The following is a 23,736-nucleotide window of genomic DNA, read 5'->3' as shown; positions in this document are numbered from 1 at the left end:
CTTCCAGAAGTAATAATGATTGATATTAAGAGACAACTTAGGAAGAACTCTGATCTTGCTACAAAAGTGGATTCCCTGGATAAAAGGATGATGTCTATGGAAGCTTCTCTAACAGCTATTCATCTACATCAAGCACATCAAACAGACTTGCTTCAAAAGCTAGTGGCAGCACAAACCTCTTCCTCTTCTCTACTTGCTGATAACAAAAAGGGGGAGAAAGAAAGTTCTATTGTCCCAATCAGTCAAGAGGGAACAAGGAGTGAGGGGGAGCAGAAAGTGCTAAACATTCAAGTAAGCAAAGCAATTGTGCCAGCAATTGCCTTCACAAAGCCACCTGTTATAGATAGCATTGACCTTATCAATCAAGCCGCAGCCAAACTGAAAACAGCAGCTGAGAAGAAGCCAGTGAGCCCAGTTGATTGGAAGAAAATTGATGATGATATTCAAAGGAAATTTGGTCCAATTCAGAAGCTAGACAAAACACTCATTCATCACTCTCAAGTCAAGAAAATTTATGTGAGTGAAATGAGTATGAATTATCTGGAAAAAGGCCAAACATCTAGTATCAAATCTCCAAAGGAAAATCTGATCATGAAGCCTAAAAGGAACTACTCAAAGTTCTCAGATAAAAATCCTTTGGACACTGTGTATGAGACACCTAGGCCAGATGAAAAGAAGCTGTTGGCTAGGTCAATTGCATTTTACAAAGATCTAGCTGATTCAGCACTGAAAAGGAGAATTGCCAAAGTTTACAGAAATGGTAAAGAAATTTGTGTGGTGGCTGGATACCCTCAGTTTGTAGAAGATAAAAAGGAAGAGAAAGAAAAATCAGGAAAGAAAAGAAGCAAGTTGCCCTAGATGCTAAGAAGCTCAAACAAAAGAAGGAGCAAGCTGCTATCTTGGCCAAGCTTCAAGCTGTGAAAACCACAAATGAGATTTCTGCTCAATCATCTATAATTGCTGAAACTCAAGATCATAAAGTGCAAGATGCACCTCAACAGAAAAGAACATTCAGATACAAGCTTCAAGCTAAAAGGAAATTGGACTTCAGTGATGAGGAATTAGAAAACTACATTCGCAAACAATCTACCACTATAACTCAGACATCCAAGCCCTCTGTGGTACATGGGGAATTCAAGGTGGATCCATTCAAGAACTTTCATGGTGAACCTATCATTCCAAAGGATGAGCCAATAGACTGGGATAGTCTACCAATTCCTGAATTAAATCTACCTCTATTCAAGAAGCCAAGGAAAATAAAGATTAGAGCAATCAAGAAATTGAAGCCTGTAATTCTCAGATCTAAGACACTAGTCAAAGTTCAACCCAAAGTAAACAAGGGAGATCTCTTGTATATCTGTGATATCAAGGAATTTTATGACTTAAATCTCTACTTGGATGAACTGGAAGAAGTAAGAAGGATTGATGCTTACAGACATCTTCCTGAAAGGCTAGTGTTCAAGTACAAAGGAGGAAAAGAGATCAAATGGCCACTTCACAGGATTATTCAAGAAAGCCTATCTGTACTGATAAAGGTCTATTCATCCTTCAAGAAGAACTTTGGATTCAATGTGACTGCAAGAAGATTAGTTCTAAAGAAGATTGAAGAGCTAAGGAGTAATAGAGCTAAAGATGCACTCCCAAAGACTTTAATAATTCCTTATACAGGAAGTAGAGTGCATCTGAGGCCCTATTGGCTAATGGAATTCATGGATGATAAGGGAGTCAGAAGATTCTTCAGACTGGATGACCAACTGAGCGTCTCTAGCAATGAGACTCTTTTGGAAATGCAAGAAATGTTGGATACATCTGAAGCTGATGAGCTTGAATTCCAGAATCAAATAGAAGAGAATAACAGGAAGCTTGGGAAGAAATCTAGACAATCAAGGAAATAGATTTATCTGCTCAGACTGGAGGAGCACCCTGATAATAATTGTGAGCAACTCTTTGTACACTTTTCCTTGTTCAATTTTTAGTAAATAATGCAGCACTTATCAGTTTTATCTACTACTTTTTAATCTGTATTTTTAGGGTGTTTTGTTATCATCAAGTTTCACTTAATTAATGGCTACAATTCTAGTAGACATAAATTGAAGGAGATTGTTAGGAATATGTTGTGTACTTGATGATTAGATTAACAAAACACCTTAGTAGATTCAACTTAGTGTATATTGTAGCACTCAATGGATGATCAACTATAGTCCCGACGGATGAACCTGATAGTCTCGATGGATGACTAATTGGCATCCATCGAGTGAATAGCTTATGTAATAAATAAGTATAGTAGCACATCTCTACAAACAACTTGGTGCAAATTCTGTAAGGATATATGAGTCATGTTGAGTACTAGTGGATATGCAGAATAGGTTGATTAATTGTAAATAAGTGATGTCTTGTAATTCTGTGTAAGTGAAATAGAGTCAAGTGACAATAGCTATTTGACGGATGATCAATAGAGCTATCCGATGGATGATCTACAAGACTCCTGATGGATGATCTACAAGACTCCCGACAGATGATCTACAAGACTCCTGACGGATGATCAAATTCAAATATCTATTGACAGTGACAACACAGTTACATACATCAGGTGTTTGCAAAAGGAATGTGGCAGCCTGTTAAGTAGGAATTTGAGAACAAAGAAGCATTACAATTTCAATGCAATTGAGAAGATATTCAAAGATGCTGGAACAGAGTGGTGAAGCGGCATGGAGTTAGATTAGATATGTTTTGTTTTATTATCTTGTCTTATTATTATGTGAACTTGGTGATATATAAACCAAGTGTAGCTAGTAGAACAATTAACTAAGCAAACACATTTCAAAGAGAGATAGAAAAAGTTGTACTTGTTAAGAATCTCTCTATAGTTTGATTGTTCAACTTGTAAAGCATCTATGAGCCATTTTAGCTTCACAGAGTTCTTATTGATATATATATATATATATATATATATATCTAGTGGATACTTTCAAATCCACCGGAAAGTTTTAAAAGCACTTATTTTTATTACTCTCATATTTTATCAAGCAAGAACAATTTAGTTTTGAAAAAGTTGCCAGAATCACATTCAACCCCCCTTCTGTAATTCTTGTTGTATTGTTAGGGACTAACATACATAGTTCTTTTACAGGTTTGGATCCGTGCTAAAAGAATGTCTCCTTTGTATAAAAGAGGCATATGTTGTTTGTAATTCGTAAGGCTAACAAATATCAAATTTGGGCAATCACTTTGAGTATAAGTTTGTCCTAAATTCTCGGGTTTTATAACTTTATTGGTGTATCACCTAATTATGCTGCTAAATCACTAAATTTATATTATCACCTCACAAAACATATAATCAATGTGCAGACGCTAATCAAGTACACAATTATATAGGAGATGTTCATAGCTTAGTATACTTATTAACTAATAACAGTTTCCGAATGTGCTTGACCTTGTTGTAGTTAATCACCAACTCCATCACTTAGGTGTTCATAAATATTAGGTATTGTACTTACCTATAGGAATGGATTGATGTCAAACCTAACCTTATATGTACTATAGCCATGTATGTTGGCGATATTGTATTACTCGGTATATAAGTACATCAAAGGCATTTAAATAAAACAAGCTTTTCAACATAATCAATTGAGCTTCAATCTTACTATGGTATCAGAGCCATTCACGGTATAACACCCAATTTTTTCATATCTATCAACATTCATCAGTTAAAACAATATGATTCAACTCCCATCCAGATCTGTTGTTACTGCCGCCGAAGGTAATACTTTATCACCTATTACTCATCTAGTTCAATTTAATCCATCCTCACAGCTACCAATCAAATTAAATGGAAGTACCAACTTCTCTACATGAAAGGCACAAATTGAAATACTTCTTCATGGGCATGATTTATTTGGATATTTGGATGGATCACATACATCGCCTACACCAACCATTGTTGAAAATTAGAAGGAGGTCCGGAATCCTGAATTTAGTCTCTGGTTTTGCCAAGACAAGCTGATTCACAATGCTATATTAGCATCGGTAGACCCAACTCTTTCCTCTATGGTTTCTACTGCTTCAAATTCCTGTCAAGCATAGAACTCCTTACATTTAGCTTTTGCAAACAAGTCACAAACCCGTGTGTTTATTTTACGCGATCAACTAGGAAAAATTACTCGTGACATAAAATCTGTCACTGAATATCTTTGAGATATATGAAAAAGTAGCCATTGCGGGATCTCCTGTATCAAATGAAGAATTGATCGTCAAAATTTTAGCGGGCCTAGGAACCGAATATAATGTCATTGCGGCAGCAATCAGGGCTTTCCAGACACCTATATCATTTAAGGAGCTAACAAGTCTCCTGCTAGATCAAGAACTCGTTATAAAGCATGACGATCAACAAAAAAGCATGCCATCTGTTATAGCAGCGATTGCTGAATAATATAATTCTCATACCCGATCTGGCAAACATCCTTATCTTTCTGGTTAGAAGTGGCGACCATCAACTCCCCAGACTACATCCAATCCAAGATCTGCATCAGCTCCTTTGAACCACATATTATGGCCATACTGCTGGGTGTGTCATTCTCATTCTCATAATCACCTCGAGGCTAAAATAAACTTTGCGCATCATATTAATTCTACTTTTACCCCTTGGATTATTGACTCGGGGGCATCTCATCACATCACCAACAATGAACAAGAACTCACAAATATTAGTGATTATAATGGGACAGAAGAAGTTTCCATGGTGATGGTAAGCGTATTTTAATTTCTCAAACCAGTAAAACTATTTTATCGACATCTCATAATTCAAGTTAAGTAATACTTTATGTGCCCCTAAAATTAAACAGAATCTTCTTTCGGTCTCATAATTTTGTGATGATAACTCTACATCTATTGAATTTTTTCCGCATGAATTTTTTGTAAAGGATTTGAGCACATGGGCTCCTCTAGTGTGCGCCCAGAATAACGATGGACTATATGAATGGCCTGTGGAATCTATCAAATATGTTCCTCATTGTTTAGTTTCATCCAGAAGTCCTATATTAGATCAGTGGCATAAAAGGCTCGGGCACCCACATTTAAAGTGTTTGAAGTCTATTTTTCATAATTATTATTTATCGTATTGTAAGATTGATTATTTCTTAAATTGTAATGCTTGCTCTTATAATAAAGTCATCGGCTTTCTTTCACTTCCTCTTCAACAAAAAGTGTTAGGCATCTTCAATATGTATATAGTGATGTTTGGGGACCCTCACCAGGGCCCTCCGTTGATCAAAAATTCTATTAGGTTATTTTCGTAGACCACTCCACAACATATACCTGCCTCTTTCCAGTTAAAAAATAAAAATTATGCGCTTGTTGTGTTTAAATCCTTTCATCGGCTAGTTGACAACTATTTGACACCAAAATCACCATATTATATACAGATGAAGGTGGTGAATTCACAGGGCTTTCTGATTATTTGAAAATAAATGGGATTCAACATCTGATTTCTCCACCTTACACACCTCTGGGTTGCTCTAGTTGAACTATGTCATCGCAATATAATTGAAACAGCAAAAACATTGCTTCATGATGCTTCTTTGCCAGCAAATTATTAGTCTTTTGCATGCCATCATGCGGTCTATTTTATTAACAAGATGCCTACCAAATTGCTTTCTATTGTTTTACCGTTTCAAGTACTATTTCATGAAGAGCCTAAATTTTCCGCTTTACGAATATTTGGGTATCTCTGTTATCCCTGGCTTCGAACCTCACTACGCCATAGATGGCCTAACCTTAGATTTGAGTAGGGGGTGTTACCTTGGAGTATGTTACTATAGGTATGACATTTTAACCCTATCACAACACCTGCACTAGGCGGGTTACCAAAGCTATAAATGTTTTTGCCATAGCCCATTAAGGTGTTACATAGTGCAAAACTAGAGAATATGTCGCTACAAACTATGAATAAAAAATAAAGTTTAAACCAAAAAATAAATTTATTTTTTAAAATGTTTGATTTGGATAAAATAATTAAGTAAATTATCTTAGAAAGTCAGATTATATTAAATAATTGATTTATAAATGATATAAAATTTTATTTGAATATAAAATTAATAATTTTTACTTAATTAGTATATTAATTAATTCTAATTAAAATCACTAAATTAATTGTTTATAGAAAATAACATCCTATAATGGGTTTGAATTTTTACAAATAAATTAAATTAGATAAGTCATTTTAATAATAGAATATATGAATTTTAAATATTATGATATTTTTAAAATAAAAAAGGTAAATTAATTGGCTAAAAAGTGTAATTAAATTGGGCTCGGCTATATATACAACTGGGTTGGGCTAGGCTGCAGAAACAATTGAATTAGAGAGCGACTAAAATTTAACAAGCGGGAATTAGAAATTTTAGACAAAAGTAAAGAGGGAAATTGATTTGAGAAAATAAACCCTCATTATGAAACTCATTCCAGACGGAGCGGCCGAAAATTAGGGTTCAAGAATCACCGAGTTTGGATTGATTTTAGACCAAATAAAAGGGAAAGTTGGACTCAAAGATTAGGGCGAAGGTTATTCAATGAGCGGAGGATTCGGGAAGATTCTCATATTTCAGCGACGAATTGTGTTGAATTAAGGTCCAAGCAAAAAACAATCGGGTTCAAATTTGAGGTATAAATCAATGTCTCCATATATATCCCTTGTTATTAAACTATTTTTCTCTCGTTATCTCTTTCACTTATTACTTTCTCGATCTCAATTGCAAGTAATTGATTAAAGTAAAGGATTGTCTCCCTCCTTGAAAAATTAAATTAGAATTTGAAGTTTGTAGTAAAGATGTAACTGATGGAACTGGTTTTAATAAAAACCTGTCAAGAAGGTGTCTCACTGGTTCCAAGTGTTCTGATATAAAACTAGTTCCATCAGTGCAAGGAAGTTATGCTCAGTTAATTTCTTTATTGTGGTATGCACATTTTATAACTAATTTTCTTATATATACGGTTTTCCCTATATGTCTTTCGTGTGTTGGATTAAATGCCTTTGTGAGGCCAAAAAAAATTGTTATTCAGTCAATAAGGAGCAATAGGAATGTATATTTATATGCACATGATTTTTATCTTTTCGATAAGAAGAAATTTACCGCCCGTGTGAGGAAAACTCTGAAATTTTGTGTTAATTTTTGAGATAGGCTGCGAAAAATGTATTTCAGTTGGTGACAACAGTTATGATGTTTATGGTTATTTCTCTTCATTTTCCAAATCTTCTTGATATAAGTTTTTGCTGGTTTGAGCATTTTGATAATTTGGAAAGAAGAGGAAGACGAAAGAGATAAATAATTGAATATGATCGTGTATTATTTTCTAAATAGATGCTCTTATATAAGAGAATATTCTGTATTTTTAGGCTTGGAGGACAACCGATCACGCATATGTTGAGAAATCTTATAATGGCCAAAATTGGTTTAGGTACAGAGAATGCACTTCGCAATGAATTGATGAACAAATGAGAAGAGACTTGCATGTACTTGTTATTCTTTGTAATTTTATGTTAAGTTCTTGATTCATTTAGTTATCTGTTTATGAGAAGTGAGTAACTGGCTTGTGGAGCAACATACATATGCAAATTTGCAGTAGTGTATGATTTCATTCCATGAACTTTTTCTATAAGTTTCTATAGTTCATTAGTATTATACAACTCTTTTCCCAAGTGTGGCGAATAAAAAGAAATCGAGAAGTAAAGTGAAAATTCTTCTTGTTAAATACAACTATAGAACTGCTTAGCATTAGTCCAAATTTCTATATATTTTTATGGATTATGTTAACTGTTTTAATCCTTCTACATATTATATTATCAGATGTGGATGTAAGGGAGATTTTGGTACGCTAGATGACCCATTCCCCCGGTTCTTGGAGCCCAGAAAATTTAAAAGTTTTCGGGTAAGAAATCTTTTCTTTTCACCATTAACTAGATCAATAAGATAGGTACTCACTTATTGACCCTGATTGCTTGTTCTGTTGCACTTTGACCTTTACGTTTGACATAATTGACTATCTTGTATGGACTTTAACTGTTGTCAATCGGGAAGTGCCTAGTTCTATCTAATTGCATCTAGTTTAATTAGTTGAGTTACTCTTGACATAATATGAATAAATCTTACCTGATCATGTGCCTGTACTGGTTTCTGATGAACACTTGCTCTTTGTATAATATCTTATTTTTTGTATATCATTCAGTTTTGACATGGTAATAAGAACAGGTTGGCTATGTCTGTTGTTATCAGTTAAGAAGTATATGGTAGATTGATGTTTTAAGAACCAGCTAAAAGATTAATGTTATCAAGAATGTTATAACTTTAGAGGAAACAGAAACATAGACTTAACATTCTTGATTTAGCAAAATTTTACAGAACTTGTTGATACTAGAATGTATTTTTAGAAAATTTGATTCATTTTTTTGTAATAATTCACGAGTTCATATTTCTTGATTTAAATTGAGTTATTAGTGTATCTATTTTTGGAATATCTCCATTTATTATTTGGTTTTAAACATTTGTCTATTTATGATTATATTTTTGAAAATCAAAGGAAAAAAACAAAAACAAAGAATATTTAAGAATTATTTATGTGGGCCCCACTTTTCTAAAAATTAGGAAATTGTAAAAGCTTTTGCAACACAATAATGATGTTACTATAGAGTCCATAATATGTTGTTGTATAGTTCTATAGTAACTACAATTGCTATGTTACAATATAGTGGTTAGTTAGTTGCTAAAGATACCTATACTAACTAGCTACGAGTCAACATAACTTTGATATTGCCTTGGCCCGTTTTGGGCCTATAGTAACATTTTTTGGGTTCTATAGCAACATAGTTATAGGGTTACTATAAGTGATCTATGGCGTTGTGCCTATTCCAAAAATAAACTTGAACCCCATTGTCGAGCTTGTATTTATCTTGGGTATTCATTACAACACCATTGTGTAAGGAACATGTTGTACGCTTGATGATAACTTACCAAAACACTGTGAGTAGATAAGTTAAATGATTTTGTAGCTTTCAACGGATGACCATATTATCTATCCATTAAAATAGTACATTTTAACGTATGACCACATTATCTATCCGGTGAAAGAGTAGCTTATATGAATAAGTATGTAGCACATTCTGTATACTAGAATAGCTGAGAGATTTGAGATTTTTAGTTATTTCTAATTCATGTTGACTACTAGCAAGATATACAAAATAGGTGGGTTAATTGTAAATATAAAATTCCTTTAATTTTTTATAAATGAAAGAGTATTAACTACTATGGAAATAACTTCAACTGCTAATCTACAAAGCTTCAACGGATGATTCTAAAAAACTCAACGAATAACTCAGTATATACTCAACGGATGAGCTAGTCAAGTTTCGACGGATAATACATGAAGTTTCAACGGATAACTCCTATGAAGCCTCAACAGATGATCAACCAAAATAGCAGTTGAAAGGGACTTGACAGTGACTTGATGTTAGGGCGAAAACACGCACTAATATTCACGCAAGTATACGCGTTCGCAAGTAATATAGAATACTTTCTAGTTCGTTCCCTCAGAGACTCAGACTAAGTTATTGTCTAAATAAACTCACTCACCAATGTATGATTACTTCTCAATGTTAAGATAATAACACTTAAAATTGTTGATTAAATATTAACTACTTAATTAACCACTTAACTAACACTTCAATTTATCAATAATAAAACACTCATGAGATCACAACTTCATTATTACTTCCTTATATAGCCATTGTTATTACCTTTAGCATGTGACAGTGATGATATTAATCGAATAACACGAAACTGATAAAAGCCAACTTTTATTGTACTAATACCATTCTACCAAACATCCACAATTAAGATAGAAGTTGAATAGTCATCAATCATGTTGAGTTCCTATATGTCTACAGAAATTGACAACACAACGATTTAAGCACAAGTTATTCCTTTTGATTATATAGGGCAAATAAAACTGTTAGAGTTACCCACTAATCATGCACAACGTACATGAACCTATGCTAGCATGGCAAGTTCTAAATCTCAAGATCCACCGTCGCTTCACAAGAGATTAACACCCTATCTTATATGTTCGCGACGCACATAAGACGAATACGCACAACCAATACTAGATATCATGCAATCATCACACACTAAAGTATTAAACAATTAACTAAAGAATTCCATAATAAATCCCTTGCAACCCCATGATCACGATTAGCCCATAATAGAACTTATCGTCATCATGGGTTCATATGAAATCATGATAAACAACACAAGAAAATAATAACTAAACTACTTATATTAAAACAGAGTACGTCACAAGAGTAAATAAGTCAAAGCAAGAAAACTAGCATCCAACGTTACAACGAGACAAGAATCACAAGAATATATGCTTCCTCTTCGCTGCAGTGTGCTAAATCGGTCTTCTTCCTTATCTCCTTCGCTTCTTGCGCAAAACACAATCTAAAACATAATCTCCTTCTTATTCTCTATGAAAACGTCTCAAATCTACTTATATAATAGTCCCATAAAACTCAAATTACATAGAAGTTGGAAGCCAAACAGAAGTAGAAGTCTAAAATAATTCAGCTTTTTCCCCGACCCTGCGCGGCCGCTCAGCATTTCTGCGCGGGCGCGCAAGGCTGCTGCGCGGGCGCGCAGGACCCTACTGGAAAAAATCCAGGTTTGCTCCGTTTCTTCGCCATAATCTGCCCATTCTTTTCCTCTCGTAATGGTGAACACATGCCAAGGCTTATTCTTGATGATTCCTCCTCCGAAATGCAACTAATACCCTGAAATGCATAAACACTAGAAAAACGCATCAAATACACAAAATACTTGATTTCAAGACACCAATTTAAGCCATTTTAAGGCGTTCTAAGTGGTATAAAATGCCACTTATCACACCCCCAAACTTAAATCGATGCTTGTCCTCAAGCGTTACAGACTCAAAACAAATAAAAATATGCATGAATGCAATCTATATGAAAATGCAACGATCCCCCTTACTACAATTAACCAACCAACCAAATTGTCACGTCTCAACGAATGCAGTTAGACACTAAAGATCAATAAACTCATGCAAACGGACATACGCAGAAACGTGGTGTGTGCAAATGCTTAACAGATATGCTTCGGAACTAGACCAATTACTATGACTAGACTATCCTCAAGGCAATCCTACGATTATACAAAGAATAAAAATTCTAGGCACAAAGTGATATACAACACTACAAGAACTCTGGAGCTTACTACGGAATCGTGCTTTTTATTTACAACTCAAATGCTTATTTGACCGTGCAATGAGTGAGGTCCATAAAAGACTTATACAATGGTATCCATGTAACGAGCGTTAGGTTAGCGGATCCCAGACTCTAAAAGCCTTAGGTCACTAGGCACAAAGTCCCCTAAGAACTTAATAACTCGAATACCAAAGAGCCCACTCTTGATCAATTATGCAAAAAAAAAAAAAATTTCTTTTCTGAGCAAGTGCGTTTCGCTCCATCTTGCTCAACCCTAGACTACTCGCATAACATGCGAGCCGGCTACTAGCCATTTGACGCCTAGCCACAACTAGCAACAAATTCCATTTTTACTCCATTTTTTTTTCTTTTTCATGCCTTTACCACTAAGAACCTATTATCAAATTCTAAGCATAATAAATAGATTATCCTCGAAAATAATCAGATCATAACAACAATCTAGCCCTTAAGCATTCTCTAAGACTTAGTGAAAATACAAGTGCTTCTAGCATGCATATCAACCTACACAACTTAATAACACTTTAATGCTATCACTACACTCGCATCAATATCACAATTCAGTCGATAAATCATTGCAAAAGGGATCATGGTATATGCATGAGCTATATGATATGACAAACAAATAAAGCTATATAAAAAAACTATATGGCAAAAATTATGCAACTATATGAACTAACTATCATGAATATGCAGCTATATGACACACACAAAATATTCCTTAACTACCACCCCCAAACTTAAAATCTTCACTGTCCCCAGTGAAGGTAGTAGAAAGGAACACAGGGTATACCTACTCGGAGTCATCATCATCATCACCCTCAGTGGGTGGAGTATCAGGCGGCGGGTATGCAGAGTCCTCACCAAAAACTGGCCACTGGATATCAGCTCCAAGGCCTCGAAAAGCAGTCCCTAATGCAAGAGTGAGCTCCTGAGAAAACCTGCTCTGCGTCTCATACATGGCATCCATCCGCCGTGAAAGCCTCCTATACTGGGCATCACCCATCCCAGCACCCTCCTGAGCTCTCGAAGAACCAGCCTCACCACGCCCTGGCCTAGCCATAGTAGCACCTCGTGCTGGACGTCCTCCTGGAAGACGATAACCCAGCCCATGCTCCTCAGGCTCACCACCGGTCCACTCCTGCATCTCATTCAGAGTGCCAGAATCTATCGGAGCTGCTGGCAACTGCAACTGCTCATGAGCCGGCCAGTTCACTCCTACTGCTCGGCATAGCTTCGTAACCGTGGATGCATAAGGGATGTTCATATGCTTTGCTCCCCTCAAAAACTTCAGAATTCCTTGGTAGATAAACTCACCAAGGTCCACATAGTATTCCTCATTCAGAATTCCCCACAACAACTGTGCTCTCTCAACTGTGACCTCGTGTGCATGTGAAGAAGGCAAAATATTAGCACATATAAATGCATTCCATGCACGGGCATACCTGTTCATGGCGATCGCCGGAAAGTGACGATACTCATTATTGGCTGGACTGCGGTTCCAAACTGTGCCCGGTCGACAGAGAGTCGCACAAATCAAATCCAAGTCAAAATCCTCAGCAGTCTTTTCATTCCAGTTCTCCTCCTCGGGCTTCCTCTCTCGCTGTCCAATCACATGGCGAATCGCCGCAGGATTATAATCAACCGTCACCCACGAACTACAGAAAACCCATTCTTTTCAGCCTTCGCGTTCGCGTAGAACTCGCGAACAACACTCATCGGTACTGCTTCGGGTGACTCACAAAAAGCTATCCACCCCTTCTCTGCAATCATGGGCAACAACTCACCATCCCTCCCTGATGGTAAAAACCCCCTCTCCTTCAGAATCGGCTTCCCCAACAGCCTAGTGTACTCCTCCTCCGCAGCTCTGTCAGTTAACCGAGGCCTTGCAGCAGTACCCCTTGATGAATCAGCAGTAGGAACTGTGCTGCTGCTGTCAATAGTGCGTGCTCTCTTGGGTGCCATTGATTTGTGAATAAAAGTGTGTAAGAACTGATTTTTGATGTTTATGAGAGGGTTTAAGTGTAGGAAGTTTGTGGGAGATATGTAGGATAGGTGTATGTATATATAGGGTGTGGAGTAGGTTAAATTAGATTAGGAGTGGGGTTGAGGGATAAAATCATGGGGTAATGGGAAAAGAATTCGTGGGTTTATGGGCTGTGATGGGTTTTTGTGTTTTTGTTTTTTTTTTTTCTGAACTGCAAAAAATTTTCTGGAACTCGACCCCTGCGCGGCCGCTCAGCATTTCTGCGCGGGCGCGCAGCAAGCTGCGCGGCCGCTCAGCATAGCTGCGCGGGCGCGCAGAGGGTCTCTGGAAAAAAAATATTTCAGCCCCTGTTTTCTGATTTTTTTTGTGTTTTTGGATAGGTTATTAACTTCTAAGGGTTCCTGTAACAACAATTCATGGGTTGCCTCCCACGCAGCGCTTCTTTTTCGTCATTAGCTTGACATTCCGTACCTTTCTCAAGTAGTCAACAAAATGGCACTAACCACCTCTCGGTTTGCCATGTCCCCATAGTAGTGCTTCAACCGCTGACCGTTAACCTTGAATGCTTGGTCCGAATCATTCTCAAAAATTTCCACCGCTCCATGTGGAAACACAGTTTTGACAATAAAAGGTCCAGACCACCTTGATTTCAACTTCCCAGGAAAAAGTCAGAGCCGAGAGTTGAATAACAGAACTTGTTGCCCTGGCACAAATAACTTAGGATGTAGCTTCCTATCGTGCCACCTCTTCACCTTTTCCTTATAAATTTTGTTATTCTCGTACGCTTGCAGTCGAAATTCATCAAGTTCATTAAGCTGAAGCATTCTTTTCTTACCAGCTGCATCTAAATCCAGGTTCAATTTCTTCAATGCCCAGTAGGCCTTATGCTCAAGCTCCGCCGGTAGATGACATCCCTTACCGTACACCAACTGAAACGATGACATCCCAAGTGGAGTTTTGTATGCTGTTCTGTAAGCCCAAACAGCTTCATTGAGCTTTAAAGACCAATCCTTCCTTGACGGACAAACAACCTTCTCTAGAATGCGCTTTATCTCTCTGTTAGACACTTCCGCTTGACCATTTGTTTGCGGATGATAGGCAGTAGCTACTCGATGATTCACATTATAACGCTGCATCATAGAAGTGAACTTATGGTTGCAAAAATGCGATCCTTCATCACTTATGATTACCCGAGGCGTTCCAAACCTTGTGAAAATTTGCTTATGAAGAAAATTTAGCACTGCCTTTGCATCATTTGTCGGTAAAGCTTTAACTTCGACCCATTTTGAGACATAATCGACTGCCAGCAAGATGTACTGATTATTGCAAGATGAGATAAAAGGCCCCATGAAATCGATTCCCCATACATCAAAGACCTCGACTTCAATCATCATATTTAATGGCATCTCATCCTTCCTTGACAAATTTCCCACTCTTTGGCAACGATCACACATTAAAACAAACTGATGAGCATCCTTGAACAAAGTAGGCCAGAAAAAACCTGCTTGCAGAATACGAGCTGCCGTCTTCTCACCTCCATAGTGTCCACCATAAACCGTGGAATGGCAGTCTCGTAATATCCCCTCCATCTCACAGAACGGGATACATCTCCTGATGATCTGGTCAGCTCCCTGTCTAAACAAATATGGTTCATCCCACATATACCACTTCACCTCATGCAGAAACTTCTTCTTTTGAGCGGATGTCAAATTAAGCGGCATTATATTGCTGACAAGATAGTTTACAATATCTGCAAACCATGGTTCTTCCTCCTGAATTGCAAACAACTGCTCATCCGGAAAAGATTCATTGATTAACGTCCTATCTTATGAAGTAGAATCGGGATTCTCCAACCTAGAGAGATGGTCAGCTACTTGATTCTCGGTACCTTTTCTATCTTTGATCTCTAACTCAAATTCTTGAAGTAAAAGCACCCAACGAATGAGTCTCGGCTTCGAATCCTTCTTAGAAACCAGATAGCGAATAGCTGCATGATCAGTGAATACTGTCGCTTTCGTACCAAGCAGATAAGATCGAAATTTCTCAAAGCCAAAGACTATAGCCAAAAGCTCCTTCTCAGTAGTGGTGTAGTTCAATTGGGCCCCATTTAAAGTCTTACTCACATAGTAGACCACATGGAAGAGATTTTTCTTGCGCTGTCCCAGAACTGCACCTACCGCATAGTCACTCGCATCACACATCATCTCAAACGGTTCTGTCCAATCTGGTGCTGTAATAACTGGTGTCATGATCAAACTCTCCTTGAGAGTCTCGAATGCTGCCAAACATTCATCATCAAATTTGAAAGGCACATCTTTCTCAAGTAAATTGCACAACGGCTTAAATATCTTTGAAAAGTCCTTGATGAATCGCCGATAAAAACCCGCATGACCGAGAAAACTACGGATTCCTTTCACAGAATTGGGTGGGGGAAGATTTTTAATGACTCCCACCTTGGCCTTGTCCACCTCCAGACCCTTGCTAGAGACCTTATGCCCAAGGATAATGCCTTCACGCACCATAAAATGACATTTCTCCCAATTAAGCACCAAATTAGTTTCCACGCATCTTTTGAGTACGGCGCGCAGATTATTCAAACATTCATCATATGAGTGTTCAAAGACGGAGAAGTCATCTATGAACACTTCGACGTTATTTCCAATCATGTCAGAGAATATAGCCATCATACATCTCTGAAAGGTGGCCGGGGCTTCACATAACCCAAACGAAACTCTACGAAAAGCAAATGTGCCAAATGGACAAGTGAAGGTAGTCTTTTCCTGATCCTCTGGTGCAATACAAATCTGATTATACCCGGAATAACCATCCAGAAGACAAAAATACTCATGTCCCGCCAATCTGTCAAGCATTTGATCAATGAATGGGAGAGGGAAGTGATCCTTCCTTGTGGCTTTGTTCAATTTTCTATAATCCATGCATACTCTCCATCCTGTAACTGTTCGAGTAGGGATGAGCTCATTCTTTTCATTTGCGACCACAGTGATACCTCCTTTCTTAGGTACACATTACACGGGGCTCACCCACGAGCTGTCAGAAATAGGATAAATGATGCCTGCATCTAGCCATTTCAGAATTTCTTTCTTCACCACCTCCTTCATGATCGGGTTCAGTCTTCGCTGCTATTCCACAGTTAGCTTACTACCTTCCTCTAACAGAATTTTATGCATACAATATGAAGGACTTATCCCCTTGATGTCTGCTATGGTCCATCCTATAGCCGATTTGAATTCTCTCAAAATCCTTAAGAGCTTGTCTTCCTCACTACCTGAAAGGTCAGCTGAAATAATAACAGGTAACGTAGATGAATCACCTAAAAAAGCATACCTCAAGTGTTCAGGTAATGGTCTGAGCTCCAAGGTAGGTGTTTCCTCTATTGATGGTTTGAGCTTCCCTTCAGCATTCTTAAGGTCAGAAGTACCAAGAGATTCAAATGGTATGTCGAGCTTTCGCTTCCATGGAGAAGCGTTCAGATATTGTAATTGCTCGTTGCTATCTTCATCATCGCTGTCAAAATCCCCCACTAAGGCCTTTTCCAATGCATCAGACATTAGCATGTGATCGAGTTCCGAAGTAACTGCGGAATCAATCACATCCACTTTTAAACACTCCTCATCTTCTGTAGGGAATTTCATTGCCTTGAATACATTGAAGATCACATCCTGATCTTGGACCCGCATAGTAAGTTCCCCTTTTTACACATCTATCAAGGTACGGCCAGTAGCCAAGAAAGACCTCCCCAAGATTATGGGAATCTTCTTATCTTCCTCAAAATCCAGAATAACAAAATCTGCAGGAAAGAAGAGCTTATCCACCTTGACGAGCACATCCTCAACTATGCCCCTTGGGTAAGTAATGGAACGGTCCGCCAATTATAGCGACATGTATGTGGGTTTTAGATCAGGCAGATCCAGCTTTTTAAAGATCGACAACGGCATCAGATTAATGCTTGCTCCCAAATCACAAAGGCACTTGTCAAAAGTTAGATTGCCAATGGTGCAAGGAATGGTGAAGCTTCCTGGATCTTTCAGTTTTGGTGGTAACTTTTGCTGCAGAACAGCGCTGCATTCTTCCGTGAGAGCAACGGTTTTAAGGTCATCCAGTTTCACCTTCCTTGAAAGAATAGTCTTCATAAACTTCGCATAACTAGGCATTTGTTCCAGAGCCTCAGCGAAAGGTATATTGATGTGAAGTTTCTTGAACACCTCCAGAAACTTCCCGAACTGTCTATCCAGCTTTTGTTGTTGCAATCTCTTAGGAAAAGGTGGTGGAGGATAGAGCTGTTTCTCCCCTGTATTAGCCTCAGGCAGAGTGTGTTCAACAGTAGTCTTCTTTGGTTCCGCCACTTTCTCCTTTTGCTTAGATTCTTCATCTCTAACTTCAGCTTCGACTTCTTTTGCCTTTTCAGCATCAGCTACTTTTCCAGACCTTAAGGTAATAGCCTTGACTTGCTCTTTAGCTTCCTTCCTGCCTGGTACTTCCGTGTCACTGGGAAGAGTGCCAGGTTGACGATTGAGCACTGTATTGGCTAATTGACCGATTTGATTTTCCAAGGTCTTGATAGAAACCGCCTGACTTTTGCACAACAGCTTAAGTTCCTCAAAATCAGCACTAGTAGGTGCAGCTGCACTTCCCTGTTGAGGATATGATTACCTTGTAGCATACTGCTGTGGTTGCTGGAATCCAGGTGGGTTAAACTGTTTACTTACTCCTTGCTGATATGTTGGCTGAATAGCATTCTGATTATTCCCCCAGCTGAAATTTGGATGATTTCTGTTGTTAGGATGATAGGTCGCTGGCACAGGCTGCTGTTGTCGCTGATAATTATTCACATACTGAACAGATTCATTGACAAGAGAACACTGATCCGTAGCATGAGAACCTGCACAAAGCTCACAAACCATAGCTATTTGATTAACTCCATACGTAGCCAAAGAATCAACCTTCATTGATAGCACTTGGAGCTGGGCTGCAATAGCGGTGGCTGCATCAACTTCCAGAATACCTGCTACCTTGCCTGACGTCATCCTCTGAGTTGGGTTTTGATGCTCATTTGCAGCCATCGTCTCGATAAGATTATACGCCTCAGTATAGCTTTTAGCCCATAAGGCGCCTCCAGCTGCTGCATCGAGCATGGGCCAAGATTGGGCCCCCAAACCATTATAAAAACCAGTGATTACCATCCAATCCGGCATTCCATGATGTGGACATTTTCTCAACATTTCCTTGTAGCGTTCCCAAGCCTCGCACATAGATTCTGTAGGTTGCTGCGCAAACTGAGTAAGAGCACTCCTCATAGCAGCAGTCTTTGCCTTTGGATAAAACTTCACCAGAAACTTTTGCGCAAGATCTTGCCACGTAGTGATGGACCCAGCTGGTTCAGAATGTAACCAGTCTTTAGCCTTATCCCTCAGTGAGAATGGGAAAAGCCTCAACTTGATAGCCTCATCAGTCACGCCATTATACTTAAAAGTGCTGCAGATCTCGACAAAATTCCTTATGTGCATGTTGGGGTCTTCAGTTGCCGCTCCTCCAAAAGAAACAGAATTATGCACCATCTGAATAATGCCCGGCTTGATTTCAAAGGTGTTAGCTTGAATAGCCGGATGAAGGATGCTTGACTGAATGTCATCAATTTTAGGCCGAGAAAAATCCATAAGAGCTGGATCAGCTTGAATAATATGATCTCCCATGTTTACTGGTTCTTTCTGCTCAGTTCCTGAATCCGAATCCTCAAAATCTAACTTCTCCGGAGTATCAAGAACTTCGTCTTTCTCCTCAGCTGTATCTAAGGTCCTCTTGCGAGCACGAGAACGAGTTTGCATAAACGCTTGCTAAAGTACCTGAAACACAACCGAAAAGAGTAATTAACTACTACGTCCTAATCACTGAGTCCTAATGACCAATGATGGTAAGTACATAAACTAAACAAATACGTCGAGTCCCCGGCAGCGGCGCCAAAAACTTGTTAGGGCGAAAACACGCACTAATATTCACGCAAGTATACGCGTTCGCAAGTAATATAGAATACTTTCTAGTTCGTTCCCTCAGAGACTCAGACTAAGTTATTGTCTAATTAAACTCACTCACCAATGTATGATTACTTCTCAATGTTAAGATAATAACACTTAAAATTGTTGATTAAATATTAACTACTTAATTAACCACTTAACTAACACTTCAATTTATCAATAATAAAACACTCATGAGATCACAACTTCATTATTACTTCCTTCTATAGCCATTGTTATTACCTTTAGCATGTGACAGTGATGATATTAATCGAATAACACGAAACTGATAAAAGCCAACTTTCATTGTACTAATACCATTCTACCAAACATCCACAATTAAGATAGAAGTTGAATAGTCATCAATCATGTTGAGTTCCTATATGTCTACAGAAATTGACAACACAACGATTTAAGCACAAGTTATTCCTTTTGATTACATAGGAAAAATAAAACTGTTAGAGTTACCCACTAATCATGCACAACATACATGAACCTATGCTAGCATGGCAAGTTCTAAATCTCAAGATCCACCGTCGCTTCACAAGAGATTAACACCCTATCTTATATGTTCGCGACGTACATAAGACGAATACGCACAACCAATACTAGATATCATGCAATCATCACACACTAAAGTATTAAACAATTAACTAAAGAATTCCATAATAAATCCCTTGCAACCCCATGATCACGATTAGCCCATAATAGAACTTATCGCCATCATGGGTTCATATGAAATCATGATAAACAACACAAGAAAATAATAACTAAACTACTTATATTAAAACAGAGTACGTCACAAGAGTAAATAAGTCAAAGCAAGAAAACTATCATCCAACGTTACAACGAGACAAGAATCACAAGAATATATGCTTCCTCTTCGCTGCAGTGTGCTAAATCGGTCTTCTTCCTTATCTCCTTCGCTTCTTGCGCAAAATACAATCTAAAACATAATCTCCTTCTTATTCTCTATGAAAACGTCTCAAATCTACTTATATAATAGTCCCATAAAACTCAGATTACATAGAAGTTGGAAGCCAAACAGAAGTAGAAGTCTAAAATAATTCAGCTTTTTCCCCGACCCTGCGCGGCCGCTCAGCATTTCTGCGCGGGCGCGCAAGGCTGCTGCGCGGGAGCGCAGGACCCTACTGGAAAAAATCCAGGTTTGCTCCGTTTCTTCGCCGTAATCTGCCCGTTCTTTTCCTCTCGCAATGGTGAACACATGCCAAGGCTTATTCTTGATGATTCCTCCTCCGAAATGCAACTAATACCCTAAAATGCATAAACACTAGAAAAACGCATCAAATACACAAAATACTTGATTTCAAGACACCAATTTAAGCCATTTTAAGACGTTCTAAGTGGTATAAAATGCCACTTATCACTTGACAGTCACAAGGGTTGATTGTATACAAAAAGAATGTGGTGGCCTAGATTAAGGAGAAGAAAATAAAGCATTTTCACTTCCATGCAAAACAGGGACGTTCAAAGATGTAATATCTAACTGGATTGCATTGGATAGAGAAATGAAGAAACGTGTGATTGGATCTAGCTGATAGGTTTTATGTTTTGTCTTATTTCACATGTAACTTGGTGATATATAAACCAAGAGTAGCCAGTAACTTAGAACTAAGAAAAATATAAAGCATTCAAGCACATCAGCTAGAGAATCTTTGTAAGATGTATTCTTAGCACTCTCAAGTTCTTAGTTGTGTTACTTGTAAGCAGCTGTCTAAAACTTTGTATCACATAGATTTCTTCATATATATATATATATATATATATCTAGTGGTAATATCAATCCACCAGAAAGTTTTTAAAAATCTGTTTATTTACTTTATGTTCTTGAATATTATTATTATTTATCTGCACTCAAACATATTTAAACACAATTATATATTTTTGTAAGAAGTTTTCAAACTTTCAAAAAAGAAACCAGAATTCCATTCAACCCCCTTCTGTAATTTTGTTGTTAGATTGTTAGGGAATAACAGTTGGTATCAGAGCACGCACTTAACACACAAAGAGTTAAAAGATCAAAGCAATTAAACAACACGAGAAGAAAGGATGTTGGAGTGAAGATTCCAATTCTGGACAAAGACAACTATCATCAGTGGAAAGTGAAGATGCACCTTCATCTCTCAAGATGAAAGATATGTTGACTGCATAGAGAAAGGACCTCATGTTCCTCGTAGAACTGTAACAGATGTTGAAGGAGCTGTTAGAAATGAGCAAACAGTCCCAAAGCCAAAGTCAAAATGGACAGATGAAGATATTGAGCAGGTTCATAAAGATAAAAAGGCCATGAATATTATGTTCAGTGGTCTTGATGGAGATATGTTTGATAATACCATTAACTGCAAGACTGTTAAGGAAATTTGGGATCAAATTCAAGTTCTATGTGAGGGAACTGAGCAAGTTAGAGAAAACAAAATGCAACTTCTCATACAACAATATGAACATTTTCACTTTGAAGATGGTGAGTGACTGAGGGATACTTTTAGTAGATTTCAAAAACTACTCAATGGCTTAAAGTTGTATGGGAGGGCCTACCAAACTAAAGATTCATATCTGAAATTCCCGTGGTCTCTACCAAAATAATGGAAACCAATGACGGTCTCTCTCAGAAATTCTCACGAGTGTAAAGACTTTACTCTAGTGAGACTGTATGGTATCTTAAAAACCTATGAGCTTGAAATGGAGCTGAATGAGCAATTAGAGAAAAGAAGAAAGAAGGGTGGATCTGTTGCATTGGTAGCTGAACAAGAGAGAGGAAAAGAGATGAAGGTTGAAGATGTTGAATCTGCACCAAATACAAGTTTTTGTGAAGGAGGAAAGGGCAAAGGGTTGATGGCTGAAGATGAATACTGTACAAGCCAGGATGATATTGATGAGCATCTGGCTTTTCTGTCAAAGAGGTTTGCAAAACTCAAATTCAAGAGAAACTTTGGAGCTACAAAATCCAACAGAAACATGGTTCATAAAGCTAAATTCAAATGTTTCAAATATGGGATGAATGGTCACTTTGCTAATGAGTGCAGAAAGCCAAGCTCAGAAAAGAGGAGGTTTGAGCATGTGGATTATAAGAAGAAATATTTTGAGTTGCTCAAATAAAAGGAAAAGGCTTTTATTACTCAACAAAATGACTAGGCAGCTGATGGTGAGGATGCAGATGAAGACAGGAATTATGTCAACCTAGCTCTAATGGTCAAGTTAAATGAAACAGAATTTAGTTCATCAAGCAATTAGGTAATCACTATAAACCTAGCACACCTTTCTAAAGATGAATGCAATGATGCTATAAATGACATGTCTAATGAATTATATCACTTGCATGTCACACTTAAATCACTCACTAAAGAAAATAATAGAATTAAAGAGAATAACTTGTTTTTGAGTGATAGAAATATTGTGTTACAAACTCAATATATAGAGTTTGAGAAATTGAGAATAAGGTGTAAGATTGCCAAGGATGAATTAACTGAATCTTTGAAGAAAGAAGAGATTTTGAGAAAGCATCTTAAACGTGAGTAAGAGGTGATCAAGGCCTAGAAATCATTAAGAGATGTAAGTGCCCAAATTGCCAAAGTTCAAGGAATTGAGTCTTTTGTGAAGAATACTGGAAAAGTAACAAGAAGAAACTGGACCAAGAGTTGGTTGATGGTCTTTCAACGGATGTTGAATCAACGGATGATAAAGCTTATCCATTGAAAGCTAAAGCTCATTTGTTGAAAGTTGATTCTCATTCATTGAATGAGAAAAAAGACCATTAGTAAAGGAAAACTAGCAAAGCTCAATGAGAAGTATGGTTCAGTAACCAAGCACTTTGTTCAAGGGGAATCAAGCAAAGCCAAAGATGCAAACAGAATGAATGTAGGGCATCTGTCAATGAAGCCGTTGAGTGAAAGATTGGAGAAGATTGAGGTCAAGGCAGATTTAAAAGGAAAAACAGTAGAATGGAAAGGTAGGGATTAACAAACACAATAACTACACACCCGATAAGTATGCACCTAGAAAGATATGTGTTAAGTATGGTAGTGTTAATAATTTATCTACTAAGTGCAAGTATGTGATACATTCACCCATGTCTGTACCTCCATATTTTCCTAACATAATACATACTTTGTCTGTTATGCCTGCACAAAATCTATATGAACATTATGATAATATGCCATTTGCACACAATCCCTATTATGTTGCATTTAATATGCCCTAAATGCTATTTAGCATGCCTTACTGGAATAACATGTTTGTACAATTTTTGCCATACCATGTTAATCTCAGTGTGTCTGATAATTGTATAACTGATCAAGGGTTTCAAAGTCCTACTCCTAAGACAAAGGTTGATTCACAGTCACCTAAGTCCAATGATGGAAAGACTAAGAAGCCTAAGAAAAAGGCTAACTAGGCTGGACCCAAGGAAACTTGGGTAC

The 23,736-nt window shown here is 37.6% G+C and overlaps 1 non-coding gene across 1 annotated transcript; it reads left to right on the top strand.

The window, feature by feature from the left end:
- Positions 1-18,482: 18,482 nt before the first annotated feature.
- LOC141698850 (small nucleolar RNA R71) lies at positions 18,483-18,589 on the top strand. The gene has a single exon (XR_012565349.1). It is a non-coding gene; the product is annotated as a small nucleolar RNA R71 (small nucleolar RNA).
- The last annotated feature ends 5,147 nt before the right edge of the window (positions 18,590-23,736 follow it).

The sequence above is a fragment of the Apium graveolens genome, chromosome 11 (genome assembly GCF_009905375.1).
Source record: "Apium graveolens cultivar Ventura chromosome 11, ASM990537v1, whole genome shotgun sequence".
In the NCBI taxonomy this organism is placed as follows: domain Eukaryota; kingdom Viridiplantae; phylum Streptophyta; class Magnoliopsida; order Apiales; family Apiaceae; genus Apium; species Apium graveolens.
Note: the sequence above shows the minus strand (reverse complement) of the source record. Positions and strands in the feature narration are given on the sequence as shown.